The sequence below is a fragment of the Hetaerina americana genome, unplaced genomic scaffold, assembly GCF_022747635.1.
Source record: "Hetaerina americana unplaced genomic scaffold, ioHetAmer1.1.p SCAF_5, whole genome shotgun sequence".
Lineage (NCBI taxonomy): Eukaryota > Metazoa > Arthropoda > Insecta > Odonata > Calopterygidae > Hetaerina > Hetaerina americana.
Genome location: NW_027287095.1, coordinates 78,799,838 through 78,824,071, shown reverse-complemented (window position 1 = coordinate 78,824,071; position 24,234 = coordinate 78,799,838).

The window sequence follows — 24,234 nt, the reverse complement described above, 5'->3', positions numbered from 1 at the left end:
CTCCTTAAATCCCCAACCCGTCCTAAAACCACTCCAACGCCTTGCAATAAACCCAGATGTAAAACATGCCCTATTTTCAAAACCAAAATCCCATCCCTCTCCCACCCGCTTTTTAACTCTCTCCCACCAATTCCCTCCTCTACTTGCACTTCTAGCAATGTAGTGTACCTTCTGAAGTGCCAACTGTGCCCTGCCTATTATATTGGGCAAACCACCACACCCCTCAATATCAGAATCAACAACCACCGAGCCTCATGCAAAAACTCTTCCTTCATTGACATGCTCCCTATCCCCAAACACGCCTCCGAACACAACACTCCCTTTGATAAATGCTATAGTGTATCAATCATAGCATCCCTCCCACCCTCTGATCCTCCTCTGAAACTGAAAACACTAGAGCAATCCTTCATCTGGCTTTTGGAGTCCTGGAACTGGCCAGGAATCAATATTAGGCACTAATTACCCTGTTCTAATTATATTTTCATCCCCCTTCCACCCCCATCACCTTCTACATTTTCCCCACCCTTCTAACGCTGCCCCTCCAAACCCGTCCCTTCGGAATTCCCTCCCCACCTTCCCCTTCCATCCATCGCTCCAGCCCTCGTATTCCCTTCAGTTCTGTCCCTCTCCTCCTTGATAAAGGTGGCAACGACCACCGAAAATTCGAAAAATAGTGAGTCTCTTTTTTGTGTGTTTCTGTGTTTTTGTCTGTGTCCACTAGTGCTAAGTGTTATACATTATTATTCACGTCCGTGAGTCTTTCAAAAAGTGTTATATATATATATATATATATATATATATATATATATATATATATATATATATATATATATATATATGAGATACACAGTTAGTGTTTTCAATGAATATTACAGTAATGTGACAGTAGGTAGTGATAAATTAAAATATTACTAAACTTTTTAGGCATAAACTCCGCTGAATACGTGCTTGAATTGAATGTATTAACGTGGCATTTCGATTGAAAAAGGAGTAAAATAAGCCAATATATTGATTCCCTAATATGAGGATGAAGGGCCTATTGGTCGGCAGTGGGATGTTGGGGACTGTAATACAGGGGAGAATGTTAGGCAAACGAGGAAAGGGCAGGAACAGGATTGGTATGATGGACTGGATGAAGGGAGGAAGTAAGTACTCAGAGATGAAGAAGGACTTGATGCAGATTAGGTTGCTGGATTGTGTTTTTTAAGAGTCAAAAAGTATGTATTTGGTAGTTGTGTCCATCCAAAACCTACCTTAACCGGCGGATTACATTTAAAAAAAGGAAGAAAGCATCATATCACAGTGTTGATAAATCTTCCAGCATGGTTTGCTGATGAAAACCGACAACCGTCATGTAATATAACGCATTGAGCGAATAGAGCGAAATGTTTGGAGCAGCACATCTGAATGCACTAGGGAAACATGGACAGGAATTACAAAACAGCGCAGTGCAGCAAGAAAAAGTGTCTGCATATCATTGTATGGACTTCGTATTTAACACCCCTGCAAAAAGACTCCTTATTGGCGAGTTTCGATGAAAAAGATTCGATGTGTAAAAAGAATTGTTCACAGTTCAATAAGCATTTCAAATCCCATTAAATGATTTACAAAAATTAAGGAATGCATGAAAACAGGTAGATGTTTTTCAATACGTCAATTAATGCGTAGTATATTTTTAACTGCCAATTAATTTCCAAGAACTTTTGCCTATCGAGATATAGTTTAGATATTTTTCGAAGAAAGTTGCCGCAGCCAAAAACTTCCCTCAACTTTGACCTCAACCTTCCCTCCTTAACTTTGACAGGTTTATGGCACTAAAGATGAAGAAAAGATACTAAAGATAAATAAGATTGTTGTACAGGGGCGATTGCTGATGAATCATATGAAAACCATTCTGGGCAAAGGCAATATAATTTCCCCGGCCCTTCAGAAAAAAGTTGAACATTTGATTTTTGGTAGCACTTCCCGATTCGATCTCACCGTTCACTGTCCCACTAACAATCATTTTATTACGCACTCGAATAGTAACAGTTTGTTAAGTTCATTCGTGAACAAAAATAACCTCACACCGTTAAACCACTATTGCCGATGTGTAACCCATTTTAATTCAACAAATATAATTCAGCATACTATATATCAGGAAAAAGTCAATAAAATCATAGCACCTGATAGTAGTGAATAATGAGTCTATTTCCCATGATTTTTTCAAAAATTACCTCAATTTAATTTAAAAATTCGGATACCATTGTATAATCTTCCAGGAATTGACAAGGAAACCACGCCTTGCGTGATATCGATCCATCCGGTTATTCTTCCAACAAGCATCCGCAAATTATTTACCACCCACCTCTTTTTTTATCTTTTTCATACCTTTTTCGGTACAAAGTACTATATAACCATCCTCTCTCCAACTTTCTCTCCCCATCCTTGAGCTTTAGGCTTTTCAAAGGTATCTAAAACGAAATCACAACTGAAGGTTTTGAATCACGCCGATTTTTGAAAAGAGATGATCGTGAAACACATGGTCAAGAAGTCTAAGCGTGTCTGCCACTACCTACGCATTTTCCCTCACTGCAAACGAGAAGATGGAAGGAGGGGGGTGCTGCGAGCGGAGAGAGGAAAATAAAGGGAAAGAAAAAAGTGAGGCGAAGTAGGGAGAGCCAGTAAGGAGTGAGGGGGAGATCAAAAGAGGCAGATAGTAGTCGGTCACATGGGGGGATGGGAGGGGGCGTCGGGCGGGTGAGACACGAGCATTATATACATCCCCTCCTCCCCCTGCCTCGCATATACGCTTACTACCCACCCTGCTCACACGGCTGGACATCTGTATATGGGAATCCAAACGTCTGGAAATCATACGTCCAGTGCGCGAGAGTGCTTTAAATGCTACTGGTTTGCTCTCTGCTCCCCTCCATTATGGGCCGGGAGGAGTTGTTGCCATCTCAACCGACAAAGGAGAGAGGAAAGGCCCCACGCTGCATTTACCGGCAACGACGTTCTCGCCCCTACCTCTCTCCCTCCCTCTCTCTCTCCTTCTTTCGTTCCATCTGTCCTCTGCGTCTACGGACCGAATGGCGGTAACTGGTAGGGGTATAAGAAGTGAGTGGGGCAACGGGGAGTAAAAAAAAACAAAGATTCATACATTGGCAAAGACTAGAATTGGTTGGGATGGTGTTACTTTTTGCCGTTTTGATAAATTGCATTATGCTATTAGCACACCTCAGGAAATTAGACTAATAAAAACCGCGAATGTCCGCGACTGCTGGGTATCGCATCCATCTGATAGCTCAGCTGTGGTAGGTCGGAGATGTTACACGATCGTGGTCGTTGCGTTAACTCTGGTGTTTCTACCTTTGAGAAACCTGATGACCAACTCTAGGCGACTTTTTGGCATCCGCATGGATGAGCGACGCACCAGAAACTCTCGAAAATAAAGCAAAGTAACCTGCAATTTGCGAATATCGTGGATATGAAATAATGATATAGCACTAATTTTGCAAAAAATGATTTCGTGCATTATAAAATGTAATTATTTTTCGGACATTACATATATTGGTCAGGTTTGGTTTTAGTTACAATGAAATCCAATATACTTAACAAAGAAAATGAACTAACTTCATAAGAAACAAATTGTAAAATGTGTTTTATACCTAAACAAATAAAATCTCGCGAGTTGAAACAAATATTAATTTTTTTTATTTCAGTATGAAAAAATATTTGTGGCATAATTGAACTCCAATTTCAAAAGAGTGATAATTATTAATAAATTCAAAAAGTAAAATTGAAAGCTAAACTTTACATCCATGAAATGAATAATCGGACAAATCCAATCCTAAGAAGTTTTATGCATTTCTACGAGAAAGGGCACCCGCCTTTGCAAAATAAGCAAACCAGTTTCTAATCAACAAATTTTATTATGACCTGACTATTGTTTAAGGAGAACAGAGTTACCGACGTTGGTATGTTTCAAAGTCAACATCTACGGAAACGGTATTTCTTCAGCCCCACCATTATCCTCTCTTTCGCGCTATATATCCTTTTCGCAATCTCCTTGTGGTCATTGACAGCCTGATGGTCCTTCTGGGCCTCCAAAGGTATAACTCTGGAGTCTCTGAACGCCCACATTTCTCCGAGCTGACCCTCTCGTCCCCAACTCAATTCTCACTTTTCCGACGCCTTATTTCCCAATAGGATCAGCCACCGTCTTTGGCCATTCTCGCAAATTTATTGGTAGATATGGGGAGCACAAGCTTTCCAATGTCCCGAGTCTGAAAGCCACGCGATAATATATAGCGCAAAACCTCTTACATAGGGCAGTTAATAAAAATAAAACTATGGTATATATGTTATCAATATTTACTATCAAGTTTTATGTGCTCTAAAAATATCTATGGGCGAAGTAATGACAGAGGAAATAAGTGAGTGCGCGTCGATTCGTACAGAGTGGCGTATATATCTAACATACTGATTCCCAATCTGTTAAAACTCAAATAATCAAATAAAATCACAATAATTGTATACTTGGCTTTTACTATTTATTTGCGTTTAAAATCACCGATGGTCCGATTACTCTTCATTATCTCGCCGAATGAACCCATTTCTACTCACTACTTCTAGCTCATTCATAATACGTGTCATATAAACGACATCTCACGGTGCATAAAACTCGTAAAAATGTATCTAAGAGAATAATGAATATATTGAGCAGACACGATTCCATTTTTATCAGTTTTCATGGTCATTTTAGTGCTTCATTTCACATAATTAAATATTTATTCAGGCTATAGATTTATGAGTGGTTTTAAGAGTAATTGTATCAATGAAAAAGGAAAAACTTAGTACATATAAACTTCGTATTTACAAACCAATGGACGTGCCAAATACAATTGTTTTTATAGTATATCAACATTTTATTAATCGATTGAAAGTAGTAAAATTTTTCTCAGCAAGATCTCTTACCAAGAGAAAATTTACTCACCAAAATCCATTTTGATAACATAATGGTATTATCCATGCAGCCTTAAAATAACTTCCTCCTCCTTTTAGTTAGGAAATCATTGGAAATTTGAAGCAGTAAATATATCCACAAATAACCGAATGCATGAATAGGCTCACTTGATTTAGTTGGTATAGGCACAAGGCGGGCCTCGATGATGAATTCTAAATAAAACATTCGTACTTACGTCGGAGATATGATTTCCACATACTGTTTTCAGAGCCTAAAAAAAGATAGGTGCACCCCTGTTCAATAATATTGTTATAAAAAGACGAATGGGAGCGATAAACTATTTCCAATACCAAGAGAAAACAGCATTGTGCCGGGAGTTAAGCTTTCAGGAAAGACTAGATTGCTAATTTGAGCTACTTGTTGAAGCTTCATTACTCCACGCCCCCGAAACAAGGACCTTTCTAGTCATCCAAGAAATTATGCTTGATTTTTCAAACTTATTAAAAAACCGACGGAATTTAATAGAAGATTTTACCCTATGTCTTAAACGGTCTATCTCATCCACTTAAAATTTAAACACCGACTAATGGAATGGCGCAATTTATGAAAACTCGCTCGTCGGCGGCACCGCTTGCCCATCGTACTTGCAAGCCAAGAGATAAGGTTAGGGGCGAGAAGGGGTGAGGGGAGTCGAGGGGGAATGGGTGTGACAAGGTGGAAGGAGTAAGCAGCGGGGGAGCAAATCACAGAGTGCGGCGGATCGAGGAATACGGGGGGAAAGCAGTGGGGTGGGGCAAGTAACTGAATGATGCCTCCCTCGAGAATCGAAGGCGCTGTAGGAGGGGCGTGTGGTGAAGGGGGTTTAGGGGGGGGATCTAGGTAGGGGCGCAGGGACGTGAGCGCGGACGGGAGACGGCGACACTGAGATGCCGACACAAGGTGGAGGTTGTTCAGGGGGAAGTGAGGGGTGCGGGAGAGAAAGCAAGCGAGGTGGGGAAGAAGGGGATGGCTAAGCGAATTGAGCAGGAAGAAAACAAACGAAATAGATTTTAGATAGATATTACCAAATATTCATGCATACTTTGAAAAGCAGATACTTTATCTGCTCTTTCCAATTCCTCGCGTTTATCAGCAAAACTTCAAGTATCTTTATTACATTTATGCTGACATTGAAAATTATATTTTAAATAATTATTTCTTACACACAATATGAATGGTGGAAACAGTGCAAGTGTGCTCTTAACACCAATATTTGTACGTTGGTTGCATGATTAATGCAGTAAGTACTATTATCCTGATTCTTCCAACTAGAAAATGTTATGCTGCAATTAAGTATGGTAATTAATATTTTCTATGAACAACATAAGAGGATTGAAGTCTTAAAAAGTAAATTGAGTATGAATTAAATTTTTCTACGAATGAAAAATCGATCCCTGTGACGTTTATTATTGATGATTTCAGACCAAGAATACCTAAAGACAGAAGTATAAATACACTTCTGCTTTAAAAATCACATTCCACTACGAGAGTAAATAGATTTGTAATGAGTATTATCTAATGAATGGTTATCCTAATTGCACCATTGACACGTGGGGTGATTGCAACATATAAAGCGAATGATTAGCACACAAAATCGGAAGAACACGATATTAGTGGCCGTGGTGAGAATTGTTCAGCTAATGTTTTTGTTTTTGGTGAGGAATTAACAGAATCCTTATTGTAATTTATTTCAAGTCAACAGTAAAAAAACGAGTGGGAATTCGGAAAGAGAATTTTGCTGATAAATCATTCAATTCGTGATGGCGACGGTAGTGAAAGTTCCATCCAACATTTTAGTGCTTATCGTATAAAATTCACTTTAGACGACACGGAAGTACCTACGAATCAAACCGTATTGATAACTTAGTACATTAATGATTCGACAACCAGAATATGGAGGCATTCTAAGATTTAAAATGTAACCACAAATTCAGCGTGTTGAAATCTAACCAAATGGCTTTTAAGTTACGATTCAAGTAACATTTTTAATGACAGTGCTATTAGTATTAATGAGATGACACCCCCACCATTGTCAGTTATAGCACATGTTAATGGCTTACTTATTTTTTAATCACTACGATCTAACAGTATAATGAAGCTAAAAAAATTTTTAGTTACAGGACACATTTTATAAAGAATGAATACACTAAATCGTTCAGAAAATACCATTATGTTAAATAAATCAAGGGTAATGCATTCAATGGAGTGAAATGTTGAGTACGTTTATATGAGGCAAGGCTAAAGGTGAGCACTAAATCAACCCTAATGCCAATGAGTGGTAATATTTCCGTTCGATATTTCGCTATTCACCCTTCCGTTAATGATACTTAAAGTAGACTCGTAAGAGATGACAAGAACCTCTGGTTTCGGCATTTTTATTGATATGACGAAGGAGCGGTGGACAAAATGGTTGTCTTCAGACGCGCTTAAGTATTAACTAGAATAAAATAAATTGAGGAAATTATAAATTAAGATGAGTATTTAAAAAAATAGATATTTTTGCTTGCAGGAAGTACGTCATTTAAGGAATTTATTAGCGAAAAAGGGAAGAATTTACGACTGAGTCGATGACTACAGCAAATACTGCTTCAGGAAAATGGTTGACTCATGATAATTTATGAAAATATATAACTAATTCTAAGACCTGAAACTAGGAATTAACGATAGTTTGTTGTCATAAATATATGAATGGTTATGTTTCAACGGGAATTCAGTAGAAATGAGCGAGAATACTGCCGAAATAAATCGGATGAGCTTATGTGACATAAAACCTACTTTCCCCTGAAAATTCACCCTCAACTCCTCACCCTCGTTTGAAGGATCGAAGATTTCACACTTTATCGGCTAGCAATCCTTAGCAAATGAAACATGCCACCATATAGTGCCGCACTTCCTCAACCCCAGATGCAGACATCTCTTGGTTTCCAACACATGGGGAAGCACCACGGAGTAGCCACCTTCCACACCATCCCTCTCCCCATCCCTCATCTCCTTCCTGCGAGCTGAAACAATCCTCAAGACCAAACTCCTTTCCCACGGCCTCCTCCCCGCTACCCACTTCCCCGCCCCGACCATACTGAGCTCCTATTTTCACCTCCTCCGAAGGGAAGTGCAATAAAGCCTCCTTCCCTTCACTTCCGCCTTGACTTCTTCTGCCGCAAAGTTGCAATCCGATTGGGAGGAAAAGTGGGGTGGTCAAGGAGGTTGCTGTGCGGAGGTGGGAATAAATGGCTGACTGTTGGGAGAGGGTATCTCGGGCGATTTTCTCGCATTCTCTTCTATACTACTTTTCGGACTTGTTCTTGTGATTGGCTGCCAGGCGGTTTACCGGGACTTGAACAGAATAGCTGCGCAGGAGAGGGGTTGGAGATAACACAGGGGCGACGAGCGACCCGTGAGGACACCAGCATTCAATGCAAGGGCCCAAATAAATCCCTCTAAATCCTTAAAGTAACTTGGGGACACAGAATGGCAACACGCGTGAAGGAAGTGTTCAAAGAGATTCATTGGTATTATTTTTACTTTTTATTATCTTATGCATTAAACTGGGGTGAAACTGGGGGACTGGGGTGAAAATTCTCATGAGAAGCTTTCATCTGGCGCATAGTGCTAACTAATAGGAGAATATGAACCAAGGTATAGTGAATGACATTTAAACTTCGTAATTTCAGGCTTGACTTTGTTGGACTTATCCATTACATCCATGATCCACCTTAATGTTAATGTTGACATTAATTGGAATCAACAAACTTGCATTTTACCTTCCAGAATGACATTTAATTAGCCAACGCCATATTTGAATTAATTTAAATAAGGAGCTGTACTTTGTTTCGATGATGTTTAACTGGCACAACTAAATATTCAAAATGATCGAATCTCGTATTCAGAACGCGAGAATTAATTTCTACTCAACAAGTTGGTAAACCTCTAAAATTTTTAAATAGAAAAAGATAATAAATAAATGAGTTAAAAGCATTATGTCAAAAAATTATAAATAAATATTCAAATTATTGCTTCAGTCGTCACGAAAATACTACCATAAACATTCATCAAATAATGAGAGAATTTGTTCCACACGCATACCATATTAGAGCATATTTACTTGAAAATATATCACCAAAAATCACTAAAAATGGGGTGGAGTCAATCCTATAATATCAAACATAGGCATATAAACTTTATTATAACTATCTTCTTGCGTTACTCTTAGGAATGCTTCGGAGGGCCAAATTTTATTACCATGACCATGTAATAAGGTCACAACGGTGAAGAAGTACCTAGTTCTAAGGCCGTTGATTAGAAAACTAAATAATATCGGAATGAACTATGTAAGCAAACCTGCTCTGAGATATACTCAACACTAAAATTAATTTTGTACGACTTGCACAATAGTCCTAAATGATTGGCGATAATAAACAGGTTTTTACAGCTTAAATTTCCTATATATTCGCCACTCAGAAAATAGGTTGTAAAACAAGACCATCTGAAATTTACGGCACCCTGTATTCGTTAGTCTCTCTCTCCTCTACCGTGTTCAATAAAACGGGTGCACTATCTCCTTCAAATTGTCCCAACTTCACCAACCAAGACCGCAAGCCTCCCTTGAAAATTATGAATTCATCGCTTATCGCTCCGCAGCATGTATAAAAGCCTTAAATGATAAGGCGGACACTGAGAACTCCACCCATTATTATGGCTTCGCGGGATCCACTCTCTTCCCCCGCCTTCCTCTCGCCCCTTCGAGAAGTGTCTTCGGATGGGATTCGAAGGAGGCTCGAGGAAAGAGGCGGGGAGACGGGGAGGAGGACAGGGGACGAGAGACGACGGGGGTGCCTGTGGAGACTGCGGCAGGGGAGGACGTCCTCATATGTTCCCACCCTACACCACCATCCCTCCAAATCCCAAAAAAGGGGTCCGGTAGAATCCAAGTGTATAGAAAAAACTGAAAATAAGGGAAAAAATCGTCTCTCCTCTAAGTTGTCGATGGGTGAGAGAGAGAGAGAGATGGAGGGGAAGGGGGAGGGAGAAAATAATAAAAACAAACACTTCCCCACATGGACACAGAACATGCACTGACCGCGACTAATGGAATTTCGACGGGCTGCGTGAATTAGTGCTGCCACCTGCAAGGTCACCGGGAGATGGTCTGCGTGTGTGCGTGTGTGTGTGTGCTACGTGGTGTGAGTAAGGTGGCTGGAATTGAGGGGCGGGCGAGGAAGAAAAAATGGGGTTCGATTTTATTTGGGTGTTTGGACGAAGGACGGGAGACAAAAAAGGATCGGGGAAGGGGGTGTGGGGGTCTACGATGCGTTCGGCGGCGCAGTACGGGGCGCAAGAGTGCGGGGTTGCTTGCGGGGAGGGCGGGGTATGTGGGGGGCGGGGGGGGGGATGGGAAGGATTGGTGATCAAGTCCGCGCGACGGGTACTGCGGAGTCACATACAAGTGTGCCGTCGTTCTCGAGGGAGGGTTGGAAATACCCGGAAATTTTTCGAACCTAGTACCGAGATTCGATGCCCGAACATCAAGACTCGGGATGAGGAGTGCGAGGACCGGATTAGCCCGGGCCTGAAAGGCACGAAATTGGAGACTCGATTAATTAAAATACGGGATGACACGATTTTACGGGAAAACTGGCTGGTAATACGTAGTTCAAAAAAATCGAGCGGAAACTCAGTAGCATCAGAGACTGCGAAATTTTTATTCACGGTTTATAGATGCAAGCTCGATTTCTGTTATATATTGCTTGTCATAACTTCATGGGCAAAAAATGCAGCTAACCTTCACAACTGTTCCTTATTTCAATGCTATTTGCGAGTTCACGGTGATTCCAGCACAAAAATATCAAGTCACCAAAATAGAAAAATTTCAAGGTAAATTTGCCCCAGAAAACGATTGGGAGCTAAACAGCAACAATTTACGTCAAAAAATATTTCTCAGGCGCATTTTTCCGTCCAAATATGTTTTTTTTAAATTGGAATTTTTCGAAAACTTCATCTTGACGAAGACAATTTGCCTCGCACATACGGCGTCTTAAGATAATTTCAGACCCCAGCAGCAAGACTACTCCGTTTTACTTGTTGTTCAAATGTTCAAAACAATCATTTGAGGAATAAGAAAGAGATCGCCATTCTGTCCCATTGAAAGTATTCGATACGTAAACGATTCAAGCATAGAAAATGCAAACATGAAACACGTACTTTATGTCTTAATCACGTGACGTAGTCACCTAGGCCACATCATATTCGATCTCAATGGCTTCCGCAGGGACTCATGCCAATCCATCTCAAGGAATTCCATTTTTTCCAATTTGGACCCACTTCTCTACCATCTGCAGTTACGATGTAATTTGGCGATTCGAAGGCCATCTGGGGCAGAGGGCGAAGAATGAGAGGAAGAAAAAGGAAGGCAAAGAGAACAAAGTCCCTTCTTTTTGGTCTCCCTCCTCTTGCGCCGTCAATACATCTCATTCGTGTAACTTTTCCAGCGCCAATAAATCTCTTCTCTTTACAGCGCCCAAACTTTATATCAGATCGACTTTACGGAAAATGCCTTCCCGCCCCTCTCCCCACCTTGGTTTAAATTCCGCATTAGCAATTACAATACACTCCCATCAATATGCCAACGTGAGAGACAAATGCAAAAATGGAACAAAAAATCTTTTTTATAAGGAAAAAGGCCCGAGCGGCCGAAGCCACCGGCCGAATTTTCTTCCAATTACTCCCCGACATCCATGCAACCAACCAACTCTCCGTATCTTCCTCGAAACAAAACAACACGACACTTCGACGTTCGGGAAAGAACATACGGCCGAAGGAACGGAGAGCGGGGTTTTAAAAAGAGTGGGGAGGGGGACGAAAGGAGCGTATGTATACGTCCCCCGAGAGAGGTAGCCAGAGTGAGAGGGAGCGAGTGTTACCGCCGATCTCCTCGGGAGGGCCTAATACGAGGAAGAGGCGAATGGGGCAGCGCGGGGGCGTTCGACGACTGCGCTCGCCTTTGTCGCGATGCACACGCTACACATCTACGAAAACTCTTCGAGGGAAAAAATATCTAAGCCCATGGACTCCAGAATCGGTCCGGATGGTTCCTCGCTCGCGGTGCTAATCGAAAAGACGTTCTTGGAGACGAATGTTCAATCCATCTAAGCCAGGGTAGGGACTTGATGTTTTGGCAACATCAACTCATATAATTCAAAACAGACACACTATAAGGTACCGCTTTTTAGGTCCGATCAACGGAAATACTTATCATATATGCCGAGTGTTTTGTTTCAGATTGAATTTGATGAATTTTCGCAAAAAAAACATTTAATTGGCAGAACCAAGCTTCCTTGAGGAAAATTTAATATAATTACATGAAATAGCCAAGCTGTAACATTCTATTTCCGAAACCATTTTTTTCGATTGAATATTATTTATATCACGACGAAGATATTTGCTCTGGGTAGGCGCCACTGTAATGAAAATAAAATATTAACTAGCATAGCCACTGCTAATAATTAATCCTATCATTGATGCCCGAAAATTATGGGACTTTCAATCACTCTAGTCCAAAGTATTTCAATCGTAGGTATGTACATATATACCCCTCTTTAACCAAAAATAGGCAACAATTTTTTAGTCCTCCACCATGAAAAGCCTAAATAAATCTGATCTAAAATTTTTGTTTTATTTTTTACGGATAAAAATAATAAATTAAGGTGCAAAATATTTCCTCCAAAATGAGAATTTGTAAAAACCGTGAAGACTCAATATAACATTTGGACGTGAATCTTTCTCGAAGTTAATTTGATAATAGGACAGGTTGGCTTTTCTCCTTAGTCAATATGATCATCTATTGAGACCCATTCTAAATTTGTGAAGCACATTGAACTCTTGATGTCTTCCCGTCCACTTCAATTAAATATTTAGTGAAAACGCTCATTTATGGTTTCTGTTATTGGGTGCTTTTTTGCTAAGGTTTCCTTGAGAATACCTCCAACACTGGAATAGGGTATGTTGAGAATAGGCGTAAAACAAATTCGAATACAAAAGGCTCATGGAAAACTATCAATAATAATCAGTATAAATAACTGAAAAATAGTAGATAAAGAAAAAAGTAGCGAATACGAATATATATATTGTACAGATGATCCGACTATAAAAAATAATGACGGCTTTAAAATCTTGGTCATCATTAAAAATGTAATAAAAATGAGTAGGAGACAGTACACGTAGAGTCTATGGCTTACCAAACATTCGTATCTCGATAGCGATTCGAGAAAGGAGCTGATAAACCATGAAAAGAAACAGATCGAGGACGATGGCATGAAAACTGGATGAGGGTGTGACGGCTGGATAAAATTGCGTGGCGGGAGGGCGCACTACGCGTCACTGAGCTAAGGGGTGGACATGGATAGGACACATGGGGTCTTGCAAGGGGAGAGCGAACGCCTGGTGTTGGAGGTGGAAAAATAGTAACGGTGAGGAGACGCCCCTGCAGCCACCCCGTCACCAATCGACCGAGGAAGGAAGGAAGGAGGTAGAGGAAGGAAAAAGGGACTCCCCCTAAATCACAAAGACCCACTTAGGGAGAAGACTCCTCCGCGTATCGGACGACGAACCGAAAGGTCTTCTCCGAGTGTGATTTAAGGGCTAGGGAGGCCGGTCCTCGTCGTCGTCTTCGTGAAGGAAAGCGACGGGGGCGGTTTGGACGGCGGGGGGGGGGGGGTTGGAGGGTGGAGGGGTGGTGCCCGGAGGCTGCCGGGGGCCGAGAGGGTGCGGCGGCTGCGTTGTGGGAGGAGGCTCGCTGGCGGGGCGGTCGTGGTGACTGAGGGGAGGGGTGGGCGGGAAGGGTGCAAGTGAGGGAAAGGGATGAAACCAGGACTGAGTTATGGCAGTGTCCTCTGCGATGTGTCTTGTCCGCCTTTACAGGTGGGCAAAGCTCTCCTATCCTCCAAACCTTGCCCCCACGTCGCGTCACCCAACTCACCTTTCTTATTTTTGTCTCCCCTCCAGCTAATGCATTTGACATTTGCGTCGACCCTATTTCTTACGCCCTCCTCACTTTCCTAAATTTTGGTCCGTGTAATAACATCCTGATCTACGCTTACATACACTTACTCTCTCCACTCGCGGATTCGCGTGGCAAACCACTTCATTGTCCTCTTTCTTCCTAAAATTCAAAGGAGAATGTCAGCCATCTAAACGTTAAATCTAAAATTATATAGCCGTACACTTTGAAGACGGATTATAGAAGAGATTAATGGCATTTGTCCTCTTTTAATAACAGATCAACCTAAAATTCCACCTTAAGTTCAAGCTTTCTGACATGTAAACTTTAAGTTTATATGATATTTCTGTTGCCATTTAAATTACTAACAATTACGACCATTAGTATCAGGAAAAGTTGTTGCTCTCTATACTACGTGCATTCAGTTAAATCATCTCGTAAATGACGAGGCAACTCTAGCCATTCATAGTCTTTAGGGATCTCACAAAACTGTGTATTAAATGGGTGCTATTCATAATTATAAAATAATTTAACACACTGCCTCAACAACAAGTGGCCCTCCGCGATAAAAGATGAATACTGCCAATTAATATAATAGATATCGCTCCAATGGTTGAAATTATGAAATTTGACCTGTTCATTGCTGAAAATTTATCAGATAATCTTTCAACTATATCTGCAAGTTAATCACTCTCTTGAGTACCAAGACAATTTAAATTTTACAACTAATTACTAAGGACATATGAGGTCTGTTCAAGAAGTATCACTCCTTTAGTGTTTTTTTCAAAAATTATTCATCTATTCATGAATATCAATTTTGTCCCCTTCTAAGTAATCCCCATTAGATATTATACACTTGCGCGAACGTTTTTTCCAATCCTCAAGCCATTTCTAAAAATTACTTTTTGTGATCTTGCTCAGCTCCTCCTTCGATGCAGTCTTTATCTCGTCTATCGTAGCGTAGAGTCGTCCTTTCATCGGCCTCTTCAGTTTCGGGAGCAAGAAAAAGTCACTTGGGACTAGGTATGGGGAATACGGTGGCTGCGGTATTATTTGTGTGTTGCGTTTGGCCAAAAATTCGCCACCAAGCAACGATGCGTGAGCAGAAGCGTTGTCATGGTGCAAAAGCCAATTTTTGTTCTTTCCGAATTCGGTCGTTTGTGGTGGATTGCTTCGCGCAAATTGCGCATAATTTGCAGGTAATATTCCTTATTTACCGTTCTACCATGTGGAAAGAAATCATAATTCACCACGCCCCTGCAATCGAAGAGAACTGTAAGCAAATCTTTCACATTCGACCGAACCTGGCGCACTTTTTTCGGTATTGAATCGCGCTGTAGCTTCCATTGGGATGATTGAGCTTTAGTTTCCGCGTCATAACCATAAACCCATGATTCGTCACCAGTTATGACCCTCTGGAGCAAATTTGGGTCGTCGCGGACAGAGTCCTTAGCAATATTAAAGCGTAGCTGTTTTTGGTCGAAATTGAGCAATTATGGTACGAATTTCGCGGCGACCCGTGTCATACCCAAATCATTGGTGAAAATCGAATAGTACGAGTCAATCGATACGTTTAGATCCTCAACAACTTCTCTAACGGTGATTCGACGATTGGCCAGCACTATTTTCTTCACTTAATCAATGTTTTCGTCTGTCGTTGACGTTCTCGGGCGTCCGGCACGCTCTTCGTCATTGACATCTTCTCGGCCCCCTGAGAATTTTGTATCATCAAAAAACGTTGCTATGGTTCAATATAGCTTCTCAATACGCCACAGTCAACATTTGGAATGCGTCCACGCACTTAATTTCGTTTTTCACACAAAATCCGATACAGATTCTTTGATCGATTTCTTGGAACAGGCAAGAATCGAAGACAAGCCAAAACACGTCTCAGCAAAACAGCTGTCAAAAATTAACGGAACGTTCAAAATGGCCGAACGTTTTGGCATAAGGGAGAGACATAAGCACCATACATAACGGCACAAAAAAATCTAATACACGTAACTCGTGAAAATTCAAAATTCGCGATACTTTTTGTACGGACCTCGTACTCTAACTCCTGAAATGTTTAATGTTACGCTATTTTTGCATTCTTTTCCTGAAATCCTGTGGTAAGTCTTCAGGACACTAATGTATTATGAAAATACCTGAAAAACAGACATATATATGTTTAATCTATTTGGAAAGTTGCGCCATTCCTAATATTCATTTTCAATGATAACTACAGCTAAAAGTCTGATTTCTTCTATTTGGAAATCAGTTAATACAGAGCTTATAATTCCTCATGCTAAAGTTTCTCCGAATTTTTACTCAATATTTCACCATCACAAGGGAGAGCTTTTTATCATCACGCCTCCGCACTATCGTACGGATATAGCCACGCTGTACCTCCTCGTTTCTCATTTCCCACAATATCCCTTAATGTCTGCGAGCCTTAAAAAATATCCAAAATCTCACTTGGTCCATGTCTCGAGTTTCTTGTCCCAGAGCATATAATGTCTTCCCTTGCGTAATTAAATGCAGCAAATGCTGTCTGGTTACTTTTCATTAGAAGAGAGGGTCGAGAAAATTCTTTTAAAAAGAAGGAGTGCTGCTTTTTTTGGCGAGTATATTCTCGCAGCATGGGTGTATCTGTGAAATTATGGGAGGGAACCGAGTCCTTTTTATCGCGGTTTAAAAATATTTTACTGAGATGGAAATGATATCGTTTTCTTGCGACATGGTCAAGTATCGCAAAAAAGTTTTTTGGCTAAGTGGTGTAATGGAACAAAACGGGTTCCGTGAGTTAAAAAAATCAAACAGGCTCATTGTCATCTGATTTAGGTTTATACTTCTTGGAGCCATCATCCAAAATCTTATTTCTTCATTACGTCATCCTTGCATACATAGTAGATAAATTTTAATTACAGTTAGGGATTGAGCAATCATTACTCTTCCAGTTGCTACGATTATTATGGTTAGTAAATATGATCGTCATCATTCCCACTATCCTCTAACAGTATATTTTAATCTTATTGATCCTTGGAAACTTGACAAATCTGCTGAAAGAGCTAGGCAATATAAATATGATCCGGTTTCGGGTGTGTTAATTTATTCAGAAAGTTCCAAATATCTACAGTTTTGACTACGAGTACCAGCAATGATATTCCTCACTCTGATTATACAAATAATTCTGCTATGCAGGGTAGCATTACAAAAAAGAGAAATATTTTCAGCCAGTTAAATACAATCGCCTTCTGTAGTCCAACATATGCATAAAACGTCATTTATAGTCATATACTATATAAGCCTGAATTTGCCGAGATTGAGCAGTAATCTGCATTAAAAAAGTAATTATATGCATCTACATCTACACAATACCCCGCAAGTGTCCGCAAGGACGTGTGGCAGGGGGTGGTAGGTCACCAGCCATTCTACATTCATTCACTCTATTTCTTCATGCACCTGGCACCCAGCGATCCACCAAAAACAACATGGAAAGGGAGCGACCGAACGCCAAAAATGGAGCATGCCTACATACATTACGGGTGTTGCATGGTTAGCAGCTATTCCTATGCCTACACAAAGAGCACAAGAAAATATGTTAAAAAAGGGCAGACAAACATGCAATGTAGACACTTATTACCGGTTAGTATTCTACGTATTCCGAACGGACAATTCACAAAGACAATAGGCTTTATATATATTCACCTACACGCCACCTGACACAAGGGCGCACGGCGGGGGACGCCAGATTTGATTGTATATAGTGTGTTTACAGAAATAGTGTCTTGTGGGTATTTAATCTTGTACACCCCTATTTTCGACAATGTGTACCAATTATTTTCTTAGGTGTTCCCCATTTTATTGCTATCGTGAATAGTGCGCGGGAAAAATCTATCAGCTCGACATTCTAAAGCTATAATTTTGTAGCAATTGTCAGCCCTTCCAATGCAATCAGAGGGCCTATTTATATTTCTAATGTGGGATACAAAACCACACGCTTTATTATTATTAGGTAATCTACCGGTTAATGTAGGTTTTTGGAAAAAGAAATGACCGCGGGGAGAAATTTAAGTTCCGCAGTAAGAATGGCTGGATCAATACTAACACACGGTTTAAGCGTAAAAATAAATGTGGTTATAAATCGAAAATTCATCGAGATTTAGAGATAATATAATTAGGTAATCTACCGGTTAAGGTAGGTTTTTGGATGGACATAATTACTAATTAAATAATTCGTGACCCCTAGCAAAACACAACATCCTACTCTACATCAGGTCCCTCTTCATCTCTGAGTACCTTCTTCCTCCCTTCATCCCGTCCAACATCCCTATCCCGCTCCTTCCCTATCCTCGTTTACCTAACTTTCTCCCATCAATTACAGTCTTCAACATCCCACTGCCGGCCAATACCCCCTTCATCCACTTTTCCCGCCTCCAAAGGATTTATCCCAACAAACCCCTCTCTTCGCCCACCATACCAAGTACTTCCTCGTTTGTTTTCTTCTCTATCCATTTTACCTTCTCCGTTATTCTCCACACCCACATTTCAAAAGCCTCCAATCTATGTCTATTCTCCTGCTTCAATGACCACGTTTTCGCGCCGTTCATAGCTACGCTCTATATCAAAGTTTTCACGAGTCTTTTCTTAATATCCTTATCAACGTCCTTGTCATCAACTCCCTCCGCCTTGTGAAAGCTTTCACACGCTTTATATGTAATGTATGTAATAATTTTGTAATAATGTAATAATTTTAATCAAGCCATGAATCTTCGAATATCTAAAGTTCCCCACCCCAGATTCTGCAATAAATGTATGACGCTTTGTGTCCTTTGGTACGAGTTTTTCACGAATATAGCGGCTTTTCTCTGTATCCTATTCAATTCTGTTATTAATATTTTTTTAAAAGGAACCCAGACTCTCACCATATACTCAATGTGAGGTCTTACTAAAGAGTTATAGATATAGTTTATGGACGTGTTGCTGGAGTGCTCAGCTTGAAGAATTAAACTTTGGAAAGTACTAAAAAACTTCAAGGGCCAATGAGAGTTTTCAGAGGTGACGAATAAGTTTTCAAGCAAAATATGAGACGGAATAAATGTTTAAGACCTAGTACCGTGTTTCACACTTGTAATTTGCCAGGATTATTCAGCTGCTTGTAACTGGGTTAAAAATGAGTGGTATTATTTTAGTTTTCAGGGAAAGTAATTCCCTACCTATGCGTAGCAAAGAGGCTTATTGGCACTATGTACCCTTAGGCATATACATAAGTATATCATCCTACAAGGCGCCATCCTATAAGGCACTACAGTGCACTTAAAAGGCACCAAAAAACCCTTCGATCACGAAGAAAGTTTCCAAATAAAGAAAATTTCTATTTTCTTACACGAAACAGGAAATTGATAAGCCAGGAATGCCTTAAGGATTGGAGTTTCCATGCGGAAATTAATTTACAAGCATAGCAGATGAAAAGTTAAAACAGGTTTCCCAGGACGAAAGCCAAGGGACATTCCGTTTAGAAAAGACTCAAGGTCTGGATAGAAAGATATCTTGCAGCATTATAATGAGCAAATAATTGGAAATAATCAAATATTACATTGAAACGCAATATGAAACAATTGCGGTTCGTAATTTACATGAGTACGGACTGACATTTTGATGGCATAGATACATTTTCTGATGAGTAAACATTTATTTAATCTAATAATTTAGCGATAATTTTTAAGTAAATTAATCATTTTGAAATGATAAAATGAAAGCATAGTTCTTGTGTACGATAAGTAAGTACATATACATCCTAAAAGGCAGTGACTCATACAGTAAAATGCGGTGTAATTTTTATAAAATCAACTCGACGAGAACTGTATTAGTCGAGCAGGCACGGGATATATATAGGGCCCATATTTGACAAGAATAGAAAACCAAGAAAAGTGATGGGAAAGGAAATGGGACTTGGAATTGTGGAAGGAGAGAGAGGGAGAGATTTGGGAGGTGGATATTCTGCGTAAGACGGGAGTCGGGAGAGAGAGAGAGAGAGAGAGAGAGACAGAAGGAGAATGAGAGAGACGGAGGAGGATCGAAAGGGATGGGGAAAGGTTAAACCCGGTCGGCGGTTGAAGAATAAAATTAACAAAAACATAAAAAAAAACTTCTGCTATTCTATTGTAAACTGTTCGGAAAGGGGGCGACACTATTATTTGTCCGCACATGACCGTCGCAAACACACACAACTCGTCGCATATCCGCATCCCTTTCTCTCCGCTCACCGCCCACTATTTTCTTTCTCTCCTTCACTCCCACCCTTCCTCCCTTTCCCTCCCTCAATCTCTCCGTGCTTCACCCTCTTTTCTCACCTTCTTTCCTAAAGTACTTATCTCGCACTCCCCATCTCCAAACACCAACCTCCTTCAATCTTTTTCTGACTCCCCATCCCACACCGAAACTGCCTCCCGCCCGTGTTTGAGCTGGGAGGGCACCTTTAACTTCCTCACTTCCCCTCCCCTTCCTGATTTCCTCCTCAATCCCCTTTGTCCCTCCCTCGTCCAGCGGAAACCTGCCCTCCTTCGAATCCCCTTTGTTGCCCCGTCCTCAGCACGCCCAAACCCCTCCGCCACCCTCCCTCCCCCCGGCGCCCCACCCCCAGTCAGCGCACCCTCACTCCTCTCCGAGCTCTACTTTATGACGCATCCACTTCCTTCAAAAGATCCGACTGACCGCAGACTTTGGGAGAGGAGAAGAGAAGTGTTATAAAATGGTGAGGAGACAGGAAGGATGGGGAGAGGAATTAGAGGGGCTTTGCGGAAGCACAAAGGAATTCTAGAAATCAATTAGCAATGAAAAATAGCGTTATACTTATGCAAAACAATGAAACTTCCTGTCTTATTCATTAGAAACGTCATCAGATGCCCATCGGTAGATATTAAATGCCAATGATTGTAAAATCATCCAAGAGATGTTTGATAATATCCGAGGTAATGCGTTAAACCATAAGAGTTATGACGATAAAATTAAGAATAGAAAGTATCTTTCCACTGTCCTCATTGATATATTTTTTCTGTAAGTTTTACTACTGCACATGGAAGTGCAAACTTGAAGTAATGTACAAAAATATATAACAACAAATTGATTAACTTTTTAAAAATTTGCACAAGTTGTTACAGTCAATAAATGTCTCTGATCTGAGAGAAGGACAAAAGAAAGCAAAGAGACCAGATAGAACAATGAAATCGTGGGTGAAAATGATTGCAGTCCGGTCGAACGGAAATAGTGTGAGTTGAGCAAGAACAAAGCGGAGAAGGAAAACGTGAGAAGCAAAGACGGAAAGCCATCTTAAAGAAAACCGGCGGACGGAGAACAATAAGGGGATAAAGATGGACGCTTGAGGAAAGAGGAGAGGGTGGCGAGGGGAAGGTAATGGAGCAGACGACACGAGCGGGGAGGAGGAGATGGGAGAAAAAATTAGGAACACCGAGGAATGAGGACGGGATATAAAGAACACATTGGCGATGGAAGAAAAGGAGAATCGAGAGCATAACATTAACATCGAAAGGGAGAATGGAAAAGGAACTGGGAGGGCGGCGTGATGGGAAATAAAACAGGAAGATGGAAGTGGGGGAAGTGGAATGCCAGAAAGGCCAAGAGATTAAGGGGCGAAGGAAAAATGGAGGGATGGAGGAGGAGGAGGAGATGGAGAAGGGAGTAACGGAGGAGCTCTGATTTGCCTATCCATTGTTTGGGTGCCGGGGGAAGACGAAATGTAAAAGGTCTCTCCTGAAGACTGTTGCGGAGAGAGCGAGAGGGAGGGGAGGTGGAAAAAAGAATAACGAAATCGTGACACGCCGGCATTCTCAGACGATAATCCCATCCCCCTCGCGCTTGCCAGGGCTGCTACTGCCCTTCCGTGCTCCACTCCGCCTCCACGCATACTCCTCCCCCACCGCACCCGACCCCTCCCCTAACACCGGTCCGACGCCCAACTTTCCCATTCCCTCGGTGCAACGCTAGAACGCTCGTTTTCCACACATTCAACCATGCCGCAAAACAGTAGCAGAGAGGCGAAAACCTTACGCGACGTCGTTCCGTGGTGGGCCCGAGAAAATATTAATCCGACGAGATTCCTACCGCAGCTCTCATTATTTATGTATTTCTACTTTTTTATTTATTTTCTCTTTAAATTTTTATCATGTTTTTCCAACCGCATCTTTTGTGCGAAATCAAGAGTGGCAGTCCAAATAATATTTAAATAGCAAAAAGTAAATGATTTTTTGCGCAGGCTATGCCAGAGTTGAAACCTTCCACCTTCTTGTTGATGTACTTTACCGAGTTTCTTCACCCGCTTTGTTTATCAGCTCTTATAATTCATTTTTTTGTCGAATGTACCAAAGAAAGTTTTATGAATTGTTTTATCCTCAAACTCGAAATCGACATATAGTGAATAATATGCAGGTACGTGCGTCAGACGAAATGGTCCACATATTGATCTCTCATGGTTCAAGTGCGTAAGAGTTAGTGATTAATACAACAATGTTGCAGTGATAAATGTGCAAAAAGAGTGCAAGGAACTGACCCTCCCATTGCGACTTTGCATTTAACCTCAGTGCAGAGCTATAGCAGTAATATTCATTAATGGAGGTGGCCCAGATATGGGGTCATTTTCACCATTAGAGATAGCCGGGTAATTTGGTGAAGGTAGAATGGGGACAGGAGAGAGAGAAATCCTGCGTCGGCATTAGTGTAATATTAACGAAAGGCACCAAAGGGTCATTCAATTCATTGTCCCATCTGACACACGGGAACTTGAAGGATTATCAACATGCCTCCGAATACAGGGAAGGGTTAATCACTAAGAAATTCTGCCACCGTCGGGATTCGAACCGGGACCTAGGAGTTGGAACCTCAAACACTAGTAACTACACCAACCATACCTCCTTAATATATATTTTGTGTTTTTGTGGAAAAAACACAATCCAGTAACCTCCTCTACATCAAGTCCTTCTTCATCTTTGTGTATTTCCGTCCTCCCTTCATCCCGTCCAACATCCCTCTCCTGTTCCTGCCCTTTCCTCGTTTGCCTAACATTCTCCCCTCTATTACAGTCTTCAACATCCCACTGCCGATCAATTCACCCTTCATCCATTCTACCTGCCTCAGGATTCCTCCCAACAAACCCGTCTCCTTGCCCACCATACCAAACTCATTTGTTTTCCTTTCGATCCATTTCACCTTGTCCAATCTTCACCACATCCACATTTCAAAAACCTCCAGTCTATGTCTATCCTCCAACTTCAGTGACCATGATTCCGCGCCGTAGATAACTACGCTCCGTATCAAAGTTTTGACGAGTGCTTTCTTAACATCCTTACTCAACGTCCTTGTCATAACTCCCTCCTCCTTGTGAAAGCCCCTTTGTCAAATAAAATTCTTACCCTTACGTCTCAACTACTTCGACCGTCTTGGTCCAAAACACTTGCGAGATACGTAAACTGTTCTGACTTCTCTAGTTTTTGCCCTCCAATTTGAATGCTTAGCTTAGCCTTTTTCTTTCTGGATAATCGCATAACCTTTGTTTTATTAATATTGATTCTCATCCCATATCTGTCACACTGAATTTCCAATTCACTCAGTAATGCTTGCCACCCCTTGGCTGACTGACAAACTAGAGCTTGGACATCAGCAGACCTAACTGATCTTACGAATTCCCCTCCTACTTTCATCCCTACCTCCGGTTCTTCCCATACCTCTTTCATCATTTCCTCTGCATACAGGTTGAACAGCAACAGTGATAAAGGGCAACCCTGCCTTACACCTCTTCCTAACACTGCCCATCCGGACTTCCCGTTCCCCACTCGCATCTGAGCAGTCTGAGACATGTACAGGTTGCGGATTAGCCTCCTGTCCCTCCAATCTATTCCTATTTTCTGCACTATACTCAAATGTTTTTCCCAATTCACTCTATCAAACGCCTTTTCGAAATCTATGGAATAGGCAAATACGTTCAGATTGTATTCTATATTCCTCTCGATTAGTGGTCTCATTACTGCAATGGCATCACGCGTGCCTCTCTCTTTCCTAAACCCAAACTGATCATCCCCTAAGTAATCACTTGCCTTACTCGCCATACTTTTGTTGATGATTCTGAGAACCACTTTAGCTGCATGGGATATAAAAATTATTGTTCCAAATTTCTCACATTCCTTTACCTTTTTCGGGATAGGAGCTAGCCTTACGCTCACAAAGTCTTACGGCCATATTCCTTTCTCATATAGATGCTGCA